Source organism: Pseudophryne corroboree, chromosome 10, assembly GCF_028390025.1.
Source record: "Pseudophryne corroboree isolate aPseCor3 chromosome 10, aPseCor3.hap2, whole genome shotgun sequence".
NCBI lineage: Eukaryota > Metazoa > Chordata > Amphibia > Anura > Myobatrachidae > Pseudophryne > Pseudophryne corroboree.
In genome coordinates this window covers 31,384,366-31,397,236 of record NC_086453.1, presented here as the reverse complement: position 1 = coordinate 31,397,236, position 12,871 = coordinate 31,384,366, and positions in this window count along the sequence as shown.

Here is a 12,871-nt window from a genome sequence, read left to right as displayed (position 1 = left end):
TAACCAAACCATGGCATTTTCACACAGAGCCGACAGAATGCCCGTAGACTCAGAACTTATACGCCAAATAGCCGATGGTGGAAGGTATTTTCGGTACAGGTATACTCTAGGAAGTAGGACCATGCGGGTTGGAGAAGTATCACCAGGGTACTGTGCGCGTATCATACAGCCTGATACGTGTACTGAACAGATGAGAGAGTTAGGGATAGGATTTTTCACTTGGAAGGTTTGCAATATGGTAATGTCATATTCTGTCCCATATGTTCTCCCCGATGATGCATATTTCATATGCGGGAGGAAGGCGTATAAGTGGCTTGCCCCAAACTCAGAGGGATCGTGTTACATTGGAAGAGTGTTGCCAGAAGTTATGACCATAACCCATAATAAGATAAAAGACGTTCACCGCAATGCTCAAGCTCCTTACACTCACACTCACTATGAACACATTGTTAAGAGACATCTTATAGATAGGACAGAGCACGCAGCCTCTGATTTGATCCATGAATCCACCGGGATTCAATTCCTACTCGCGTTAGATATCACCCGTACCGCCAGAGGAATTATAAATTATAGGTATATTCATGCGCTAGCGAACCTGATAGATAATATCACTGAGATGTATGATGACACCTTCAGGTATACAGGGAGGGAATTGCAAGCTTACAAAACGGAACTGATCCAGCACAGGATGGTTCTAAATTATATCACAGCGGTGACCGGCGGGTACTGTGTCACCTTAGCAACTCAGTATGGTGTGAAGTGCTGCACGTACATTACAAACAGCACTGATGACCCAACCGAGGTCATAGATCAAAAGATGGACGATATCTTGCAATTGAAGTGGGAGTTCCGGAGGAGACACAACCTTACCCTTACTGCTGTGAGTAATGAACTGACCGGCTGGGTCTCATGGTTGAACCCACGCAATTGGTTCTCAGGTTTAGGAGAATGGGCTCAAAATGTTATCGTGAGTGTAGGAAAGTTTCTCCTTTGTATCCTGGGAGTTGTCATAATGATTGGTTTGATATTTAGATGTGTTCGAATTTTAACGCGGCGCAAGCGCAGTACCAAAGTGATGAGTTTGAGGAGCGGGGGCACTGTTACAACAACTGATTTTATTTATGACCCATCAATCGAGACAATGTTGTGATAAGACGTGATTCCATGGTCCGTTTCTTTCACCCGTTTCTCCTTTGTTTTCCCTCAGCAAAAATACATCCATCCGTAAAAGACTTTGATGAACACGTAAAAGACTTTGATGGACACTCTAAAGACTTTGATGGACACTCAAAAGACTTTGATGGACACTCTAAAGACTTTGATTAACACTTTCAGCAAAGATACACCCATCCGGACAAGACTTCAACCAACACCCAAGAACGATTGCACGAATGTTATGTGAATGTATTTGTGATACGTGTCTTATCTTCATCTCTACAACCTTCAGGTAGTGACACACATAGTCGACAGGTGATATAGATACATATATTAGCATTCACATGTGTTTCCCCCTCCATGTATCATCAACTAAATGTGCACCCCATTTGTTGGAACAAGAAGCCGAAAAGAGCTCGGTAGTGTTTGTTGGCCCACTTACAGACCCTTAATACGGGATGAGAAGGATTTAATGTATACTTCGCAATACCTCGAAGCTTATCTAGAACATGTACGGCACGATGATACATGCCCCTCAGACATGGATTTCATACATACATGCTTTTACTATCCCACTAGGCCATACATTTCCCGCCTACTCCTCTCATCTTACCATCCAATTATTTTATAGATAATGTATTGTATATTTTTTCTGTTTAATGTTTAGATAGTGGCAGTTATTGTTGACTGCCAAAGGGTGGACTGTCAAAGTCAAAAAATATTGTAATACATATGCCTTTTACTAACCCCATGCACATGCCCGCTGTGCGTGCACTCAGTCTGCCGTGCGTGCGCATATCCGCAATTTGCGTAACGGAGCTTTTCACGGCCATGCGCCTTAGCGCGTGGTATGCGCATTTACGGTAGAGTTTGTGAACGCATAGAGGGTTATTAGAACATTACATATTTAACCCAAATAGTGTACATTGTAGATATAGTTCCCCTAGACCATGTCAGCGAGTATTAATAGTTTAAACAGTTCCTGGACAGAGGGATTCGCCTTTGCATGATAGGAAGGGTCAGATAAAGGTTGGAAGGTGATTTCTAGTATCCAGCTGTAGGGTATTTTGAGGGTAACATTCCGGTGTTGGTTAGAGAAAGATCGCTTGTTCCTGCGTATAGTTATGTACAAAAGTAGAATATGAACATTAACTGTATTTACTGTATTTTATGTATGCGGCGGGAAACCAGAGGATACCGCCCCCAAAATCAGTTGGGGAAAGACATCGCCCACCCTTTCAAATCCACCTATGACCTTTTCTGTAATGTAGAGACACATCCCTGTGTCCAATGGACAATGAGATTACAGTGACCATTGTATTGTGTATGCATGTTGTGTATAAAAAGACTATTGTTGCCTGGCCGGTCAGAAGACTCTGAACGCTATCTGTATGACCAGCGGAGGACCGGCCGGATTGCGCTTGCGAACATTCTCACGTATGTACATTCTCTGTAGCCATTATTCTGTTTAGATTTATCTTGTTAGCCTGTGGTGTATGATTTGTATTGTTTTACCTTTTGGAATTAATCCACTGTGGCCTTAGAACCCTGTGGTTGCAACTACAAATCGGTGTGGTGTCTTCACTTTCCTGCAAGGGTTTTAAAGTGTATTTATCTGTATAAGGTGTATAGGTATTGATAAGGTGTACGCACTGCGGGTACTTTATACCGTCAGTGCTACTTAAGGTTTAAGATATAACATCGTTGCAGTACTTTGCTGCTAAAGGTTTAAAGTGTAATCATATCATTACAGTATATCATTAACAAGGTTTAAAGGTTATCAATTGTGTGTGCGCACGCTGTGTGTTCTCTGTACACTCAGCGCGGCGTGTGTACGCCAAGTACGTACCACGTGCAGGACTCTGTACGCAAATAGTGTACAAGTGTGTAGCACGTGTATTCCGCCTAGCGGCCATAGCGGCTCCACGGTAATAGTGTATGTAGAGGTATAGCTTTGCGGTCTAAGATAATATCGACATTATCACCCTTCACATTGCCTCCGAGCTCCATGACTACCAGAGCACTTACTGATACCAGCCTTTACTCGAGTGATGTGCTGCTCCTGAGATCCTACAAATTCGTACTTGCCATAAGAACCCATTCCAGATCCTTGCTCGACCTCTCCGGGACCCTCACCAAAACAAATTGTCCTAATCAAAAACAGAATTACTAGCAGAACCCGAAACGCAGGCTCTTGTGATAGATCCATTTCATTAGGGGAAAGAAGGAAAATAAGGAGGAGAAAAGAAAGGAAAATGCAGGGGGGGGTGAAAAAAGAAAATAGTGCGACAACCATCCTTGATCTTGTTGCTCTCCGTGCTCAGGTGCCTTTCAACAGTACTGCCTCTCAACTTTCCAGGAACAAACACTCTAGTGATACGAGGTTCTCTTCACCTTGCTCTTTGTCACGAGTTTTCTCCGGGTCAGCGACCTTCTTGCAGTGGGACGAGTGGACCCAAGTCTCTCTTTTGGCGACCTTTAATGCTATAGTGCTGGTTAACAGGACTTGGTACGGTCCTTCCCACCTGTCAATGAGGCAACCTGAGCGTAAGAAATTTCGAATCATCACATAATCCCAAGGCTCAATGTCATGACAATTACTGTTCGGTAGCTCAGGAATCACCAGCTTTAGATTTCTTTGTTGATTTCTCAGCTGCTGGCTCATCCTAACCAAATATTTCACAGTTATTTCATTATTGCATTTCAAATCATCCTGGGGGTCTATCATTACATGAGGTTGTCGACCAAAAAGAATTTCAAAAGGTGATAAGTTAAGCGGTGACCTGGGAGTGGTTCTGATGCTGTACAACACTAGTGGCAAAGCTTCTGGCCACAACAATCCAGTTTCAGCCATCACTTTGCTCAGCTTGTTCTTAATAGTGCTGTTCACTCTCTCTACCTTCACACTCGCCTGTTGTCGGTACGGAGTATGTAGCTTGCTATTAATTCCCATCAGTTTGCACATGACCTGAAAGACTTCACCTGTAAAATGGGTACCCCTATCACTTTCAATCACTCTAGGGATACCATATCTACACACAAATTCCTGCACAATTTTCTTTGCAGTGAACGTAGCAGTATTTGTGGCAGCAGGGAACGCTTCTACCCAGTTGGAAAACACATCGATACATACTAACACATATTTCAAATTCCTACAGGGTGGTAACTGTATGAAGTCGATTTGTATTACCTGAAAAGGTCCGTCTGTAGGAGGGATATGGGATGGCTCTGTTGGTATTGCCTTACCAATATTCTTCCTCAGCAAGTAAGACATGTCATTGCTCTCTTGCCTGCATGGGAAGAGAATCCTGGCACACTCCAATAGGCTCTTACCAGCTTGCACATACCTTCCTTACCCTAGGTGAGTCAGACCATATGCCGCCTCAGCTAGGCTGGGGAGATATGCTCTGGGGGCCACTGGCTTACCGTGTCCACCTGTCCAAAGTCCTGGGGACTCCTAACCATACCCCTTCGACTTCCAGACCTCCTTTTCCTGTAGGGAACACAAATTTTCATTGCAATTTTACTGTCGTGTGTTATCAGTTGTGTGAAGTAAACAGTCTCTGGATGAGAGAAGAGAGGGGAATAATAATTAAAAAAAAGAAAAATGTCAGGTTTGGAATTCACCAACAGGCTGTCACACCATCATGCATATCGGTGTCTATACACAGTCTCCCTTCACCAGTATTCTCATTCTCCACCCTTTGTGCATGACCAGGCACACTGCAGTAATACTGGTGTCATGGTGTTGGTGAGATATACTGGATTTGGGCAGAACTCGGAAGGACCGAGTAGGCATGTGGCATTTGAACTGTAATCGGGTACATGTATTGTACCCTCCTGTCGGTGAACATTAGAGATGAGGAGGAAACTTTGAAGAAAAATCACATAGAGGTTAGTAACAGATAAGTTTGTAGAGGCAAAGAGGATTTTATAAAATTTGACAACTGGATTGGGCACTATGGGGAATTACTTTTCTACTTGGTCTACTCCCCTAAAAAAAAATTCTATGTGTGTTGTATCTCTCCTGGGACTATCCCAGCCATCAATCCAGTGTCTTGTCCATCCTAAGTTCATAGGGAACCCGGTATCTGTGAGATAACTTCCTCTACCTGTGATGGACATGAATCTAGAACAGTGAAATGCAACATTAGTCTTTGTGGGTGACTAACATACTTTGCACTTCCTGATCGGGAGCACATTATATGTATTTCATATCTAACAAAGCTCCTGTTAAGTTAATCAGGGGCCATTTCTGCTAGAGAAAGAAGCAAAAGTTTAGAGGCCCCATCTTAACCCCAGCAAGTTTTGTCAAAGGGTAATGTTGCGTTTATTTTGTTCTTCTCATTAGCCGAATCTGTGTTTTCTATATGGCTCGTGATTCCTTACTATATGTCCCTTGGTCCCGTCTATGGGGGTCATTCCGAGTTGTTCGCTCGCAAGCTGCTTTTAGCAGCTTTGCACACGCTAAGCCGCCGCCTACTGGGAGTGAATCTTAGCATATTAAAATTGCGAACGAAAGATTAGCAGAATTGCGAATAGACACTTCTTAGCAGTTTCTGAGTAGCTCCAGACTTACTCGGCATCTGCGATCAGTTCAGTGCTTGTCGTTCCTGGTTTGACGTCACAAACACACCCAGCGTTCGCCCAGACACTCCTCCGTTTCTCCAGCCACTCCCGCGTTTTTCCCAGAAACTGTAGCGTTTTTTCACACACTCCCATAAAACGGCCAGTTTCCGCCCAGAAACACCCACTTCCTGTCAATCACATTACGATCACCAGAACGAAGAAAAAACCTCGTAATGCCGTGAGTAAAATACCTAACTGCATAGCAAATTTACTTGGCGCAGTCGCACTGCGGACATTGCGCATGCGCATTAGCGACTATTCGCTCCGTTGCGACAAAAAAATAACGAGCGAACAACTCGGAATGACCCCCTATGTGTTTAATAATGTGGCTTGGGTTTTCTGTCTAGGGGGTCTATATTGACTATGTGTCCTACTACTCCTACAATCTCTGGCAAAATGCCGTTCCTTCCTACAAGTGTAACATAGTATTGATCTTTTCCAAACATCAATGGTCCGGGGTTCAGGTAGATGGGACTTTGCTGTAAGAGCCTGTGTATTTTCAGTCCTCAGCCTCTCCTCCTGTTGTTCCCTGGATATAGCGATATTCCTGTGATGTTCCATAACGCACTCTATGAGATTATCTATTGTGACCCCTCTCCAATTTGGCAAAGAGGTTTGCACCCTGGCCCTCAATGCCTTATTGAGCCCGTCCATTAGCACAGAGACAGCCACCTCCCTGTAATTCTCATTGTTCCCTATATCCGACACCCCAGTGTATCTAGCCATTATTTGCAACGCCCTATAGAAATATTCAGATGTCATCTCATTTTCTCTCTGCTTTATGGAGAAATTTTTTCTCCACTTCACAGTAGTAGGGAAATCTAGTTGCATGTTAATTCGTTCCACGTTCTCCTGATTGTGTTCGTCAGTCATAGGACCATCCGACTCTAATTTACAATCAGTGATACATTTTTGGATGTCAATATTAGGGGTAGGCACGCTTTCAAAAGTATATGCCAATCTTTCATATGCATTACACAGATACTTTACATACTTCTGCCATCTGGCTAAATGCTTCTGGGGATCGGGGAATTCTGAAATGATTGACCAAAGTTCTGATTTGGACCACGGGCAATACATTGCATTATTCCTGGGGAGGATTACTCCCTGACTATCGGTTCCCCCATTAGGAGTTACTATTTCCAAGACAGGATGTAATCCTACCATTCCATTCCTAATCTACTCACTGTGAGGTGTTAATGTCACTGTGTAATGAACAGTCTCACACTTACCGATGTCTGTGATCTCACCAGTCCTTTCTGTGGGGGATACTGTTACTGCTCTTACTGGTTGGACAGGGCCCACCTGAATTTCCTGTAAGGCAATTGCCTGTATGAGGGTTGAGAGTGGGATGGATGCATCATTTTCCTCTGATCTATGACCTTGGAGAGAGTTCAAAACAGAATACAACTTGCAAGGGTTAAGGTTAACACATTGATTCTGCATTTTTCTATCATTTACAGATATACCATTGATTGTAGCCATCTTTTCCCCTTCGACCTGTGTCAGTAATGGTGTGTTTGTGCCCTCATTCCTGCTAGATTCGGAACTTGCTTTGCGAGTTTGTTCCCTTTGCACCTCCCCCTCTTGTTGCCACAGGTTTAAACAATCGTTATGTCTGATCTTTGTTTTCTGGATTTAATCAGACATATTTTAATCCTTATGTTCTGTAAAACCTCTGATTCAAAGCTTCCCACCTTTGGGAATGGGGCCCTATCTTCCGCAGTCATACGTACCCACTCATTGCAAAAAGCATCCGTGTGTGAACCATATTTTTCACATATAATAAACCTTGCTGACCCTCTCGGACGCTTTTCTGACCTTCTCGATCCCAACTCTTCAGCCTGAACCCTAGCTACCAAACGCCCACTGCTTGTGCAATTGGATCCCATCGCGGACTTTTTGCCTATAAACGCAATCCCCAAATGCACAACACAGTAGACGGTGAAAGACACCTAACGCTTTCACTCGCTCCTTCTCCGCTGACGTACCACGACTCACTCCAATAGTGACCACCGCGTACCCAGTGAGGCCCTAACTGGCTTCTATTCACTGGAAGTTTTAGGAGTAACTTACCTTTTCCAGTGAATATCTACCGTTGAAGATTTTCCTGAGAGAGACCAGCGAAAACTTCCCTTTTGGACTTACACAAATCACGCTTGCGTATACTCTACACAGCGCTGATACCGCGATTTTACACAAAAGCTCATAAAGGGGTATCAAGTTGCGCTATGTATCGCACCCACAAACATGCGGCCCAATCGCACAGCGTATAGGTACTTGTTACCTATCCGCCGTACGACCACTGGAATCGAATCACAAGCTGCGAAACCTCAGCCTGAACGTAATACAAAACCTTTAAACTTCAATTCACAATTTCTATACTTCTGCACAATGCACAATTCTATATTATGCTCCTCTACAAATCTCCTCACGATTTGCTTATTATCTCTATCTATATTAACGTGAGTCAGCCGCCTCACGCCACCAAGCTTCCACTTACTTGGTGTACCCACGGGACCCGAATTTCCGGTGTTCAAATCCTCTCACTCCACTTTCTCTCACTCAAATGCACCTTGTTTTCCTTTTCTGTACAGAAAATTTTTACTCCCTTAGGTCGGCCGCTTTACCCCAGAGGTACTTACAGTTTTTAAACTAAATTTTTAAGGTAACCTGTTTTTGAAATCGGATAGTTATGTGCTATTGTATTAAATGTATACTATCCCACCTTTAATTGAACAAATATTGTGTGCTTTGTACTTAGCGTCCGTATTCCTATGCAACCTTGCATAAACACGCGACCAACGTGCCTTTTACGCCACGAGCGCTCTCCTGTACTTTGTCCAGACCACATGTACAAACGTGCGTCCACAATAAAACAAATCACACAATCTCTATAAATGTGAGCAATACAAACTATAATCGCCCACAAACACAACCCACACCTGTTCTGTATAACCCTTTATGACTGGGCCAGAACTGAATTTTGTGTTTTTATAATTACTCCCTTAAATACATTTATTTCAAATTTATCTATATAGCAAACAAATGTATCTGATTTCACACAGGTTTAAAATGACCTAATAAACTATACCTGTGGCAACAATATGAGAGGGTATGCAAAGTATTGGTACGCCCTGTGTACGCTTTATTACACTGAGATAATAAATGGCTTTTTTCCTCTGTCCAGGTTTCACACTAGCCTCCCTTAAGACTGCAATACAGACGTGAGCTAACAACACAGAATAATAGGGTTTAGGAACACCCAAGCAACCAGAAAGTCCCTACCCTTTGTTGATAGATCAAAGTCTGTTTTGTTAGCTGCAAGTCTGTGAGTATGTAGTGAACCGGACGCGCCCCCAATTGTAAATGCTGATTTGCATACAGGACAAAAAGCTATACCTTTTACCCCGAAATTCGGGCAGCTGTGGCTGCTGGATACAGGACAGAAAAAAACAATACCATTTACACTGAAATTCGAGCAGCTATGGCTGCTGGATGTAATCTTTAACATACGTACTTTTTACTAACTTAGCGAACACACACATCGACCCGCCATGAGCACAATGTAGCTACACGTGTGTCTGAAATACACTTATAAATCTAGCAGAGAAAGAGACACGACACCAATTGTATTTAAGAAGTTGGGATCCGAACCGCCAACATATAATTGATAAAAGGGAGTTACAACAAAGGTACAATTACAATAACAGAAAAGAGGCTACAGTCAATGGTACATACGTTTGTTCGCCTGCGCTTCCCGGTCCGGTCCTCAGTCATCAAGGTAGATGACCTTCAGAGATTGAGAGAGTGACCTGGCCTGCAGCTGGCTTTTTATACATTTGTCCAAAACCTAACACAATGGAAACTGTAATCTCTTTGTCCATTGGACACAGGGATGGTCATTTACAGTACAGGAGAGGTCATAGGTCGGTTTGAATAGGTGGGCGATGTCTGGTCCAGGTGCACTTGCAGATGTTCTCCTCTGGGTTCCCGCCGCATATCAAGAGTACAGTAAATACAGTTAATATTAATATTCTGCTCCTGCGCATAACTATTCGCAGGAGCGTGCGATCTTCTGCAAACCAACACCGGAATATTGCTCTTAAACTACCCTACAGCTGGATAACAAACACCACCTTATAACCTAGTTCTGTCCCCTTCTATCCTGTAAAGGTGAATCCCTTTGTTGCTGTACCATTTAAACAAGTATAAATCGCTGGTGCGGTGCATGTGGGCTATGTGTACATTGTGCACTATTTGGATTTAAATATGTAATGTGTTTTTATGGCTTTTCCATGCGATCACAAATACTACCGTAATTACTCATACCACGCGCTAATACGCAGGACCGCGGGAGCGATCATACGCAACTTGTGAATATGGGCACGCACGGCAGAACAAGTACGTGCACGGAGGCCATCTGTGTGTAGTTTGTACGTGATGTGTGTTCTGAAATATTTTCAACTTCGACAGATGAAGAAGATGAAGAAGAAGATGGTATAGAATATGGTAAAGAGGTAATTGTTAATGGTCTCAGTAGTATATGCAGAATTAGTAAGCTAGTATTTACATTAAGAGAAGAAGCAGTATATTAAATGTTTAATAAATCGGGTCTAGGAATAAAAAGATTGCTATACAAAAAATCTCACATAGAAAGGGTTAAATAATTCTGCTGGTTCAAATATGTTAACCACTATGCTGCCATAATATGAGTAGTAAACTGGTATTGCTGAACTATACCAGCAAAATGAGGCTGTACTACAGTGGCTAATAAGGCGCTACCAAGGAGTACAGTGCAGAACATATCATTAGCACTGTGTAGAATAGATTTTATTATTTACGCCAGGCAGAGGAACCCATTGTAAATCACCAAGCAAGGTGATAGGATAACCGGTTAATCATGAAATTGTGGATTAATCTACTGCAATAATTTATAGAATGAGGCGCACTGCTTTCTGTGACTGGGTCTGTTCTCCATTGTGTTCTGGCTGCTAAGTGCTATATAGATCATCAGGATAGGGAACAGAGACAACGGCCTAATGCCTTGCTAGGAAATTAATACAAAAAGACATAAAAAGTTCATTTTAATTGATGGCCTTTAGTAGAGCAGCGATAGCAGAGAGGCCGGGGAATCACACACCTGGGACAGCGTACTGCAAGGAGCAGGCAGCGAATCAGCACACGGCCAGTTCTGGAGAGTCTATTGGATGCATCCTAATATATAGACTATCTCACATGAGACGCAGCACTCTGATTACGTTTTCCCATTCATTCTCTGCTTGAATTAAAAGGGTTTTCTAACTTAGGATAATATTAATTTATTAGCCTGCATGTCTCTCTCTCTGCAAGTTTCATTACATTTATTTATTCACTTGCTGTTAGGCTTTCATCTGTGCTTGGCAGCAATGTATTTATATCACAAAGCAGACCCCCGCCCCCAATGGACTTGAATAAGACACAGTTCAGAGGGTGGTCTCTGCATTGGATACAAATATATCCAGCAACCAGCTGTGGACCTCAGTTAGATGAAGAAATAAATGTAATCGCGAAATAGAATTGAATAAAGAAGTCACATTTTGCAACCTATTGACCACAGACACGAAAGGCGACCAATGGGATTAGGCTCCCTCTCCATGTAAGTAACAGGAATATGGTAGCTAAAATGGACACCCCTAGACTCTCCTCAGGGAGTTGTGAACACACAGATTGTTCTTTAGCATTAGTGGTTTTTTGGGGGGTACTAATTTGTCAGTGTTTAATGTGACACCTTTACCCATTATTAACATTGTGAAAGATTCTGATTTCAGGTGCCCTTTCCTAATCTCTCTGCCCCCTGGACCACCTTTAGTAGATGTTGTAGGACTATTATGACAGGTAGGAGCCACAACACTAGTACTTGGTTGCTGCTCCTGCTCTTCTATCAACTGATTGTGATCCATGTCGACTCAGTGCTTATATTTATTAACGTAGTGGCACAGCTGCTACTGAGCTTTATTGAGCACATAAGTTGAACAAAGATTTTTTTTTTTTTTTCACAAATGACAGGTCACAGTGCTTATATTTATGAACGCAGTGCGGCCTGGTACCAATTGAGCTTTATTGAACACACAAGTTGTACAAAAAAGTAAAATCAACTTTTGTTTTTTACTTTTTTTCCACAAATGACAACACACTCTGGACTCGCAGTGCTTATATTGATCAAAGCAGTGGGGAACGTCATCTACAGCGTACAAAAAAAATCCCAAATTTTTTATTGACAAATGACAAGTTCACCAAAAGCTTTTGAGGGTACCAGTGTGCACTGTGCGCTGTGCTAGTAGTAGGGGCTCTGGGCTGAAATGTATACTAGGTAGTGACAAAAAATAAAAATAAAAACACCAGTGTACACTGTGCACTTTCTGATAATGCTTCCCCTGTATTAGGAGGGCCTGGCAGTGACAAGAAACCAAGCAGTGGGATGTGCACCAGAGTGCTGCAGTGAAATTACAGCACCAGTGTGACAAAAATGCAAGTAATATTAAAGATGTTCCTTCCTGCACCATAACTGCCTACATCTGTCTAGCTTGGACAGTATATTAAGTTAACTAGGGACATATGGGTGCCCGTCAAACAGTGACTCCTCGCTTTAAAGCTTCCTCAGCAGCATAAGTGTTACTGTGCATGTGCACCAATAAAGGGTTAATGACGGTTATCGCTGCCTTTAGGAGCTCTGGGCTGTGCACCAATACAAAGGACTGATATATGAATTCATTTCTGCTCTGGCAGTCTAGTGTGTGCTCTCATTCCGGCCGTCCTGTGTGAAACGGCGCCCGGATCACAGCGAGAGGGACTGAGTCCAGACTTTGAGAGATCCGATGCTGGGTTGATGACATTTTGCCACGTTTTGGAATCCGAGCCTGTGGAAAAACCTGAGGCATGACTCGAATTCCTTCAGTTCCCAGACGTTCGGGTGGGCTCGGTTCTCGGATGAGCCATATCATGATTCATTTCTACTGACAACCCCAAAAAAGGGTTCCTCACAAAGATTCACAACCCTGTTTTGGGGCAATGCTGGTGGCCCTATTTTATATTTATTTTTCAAACT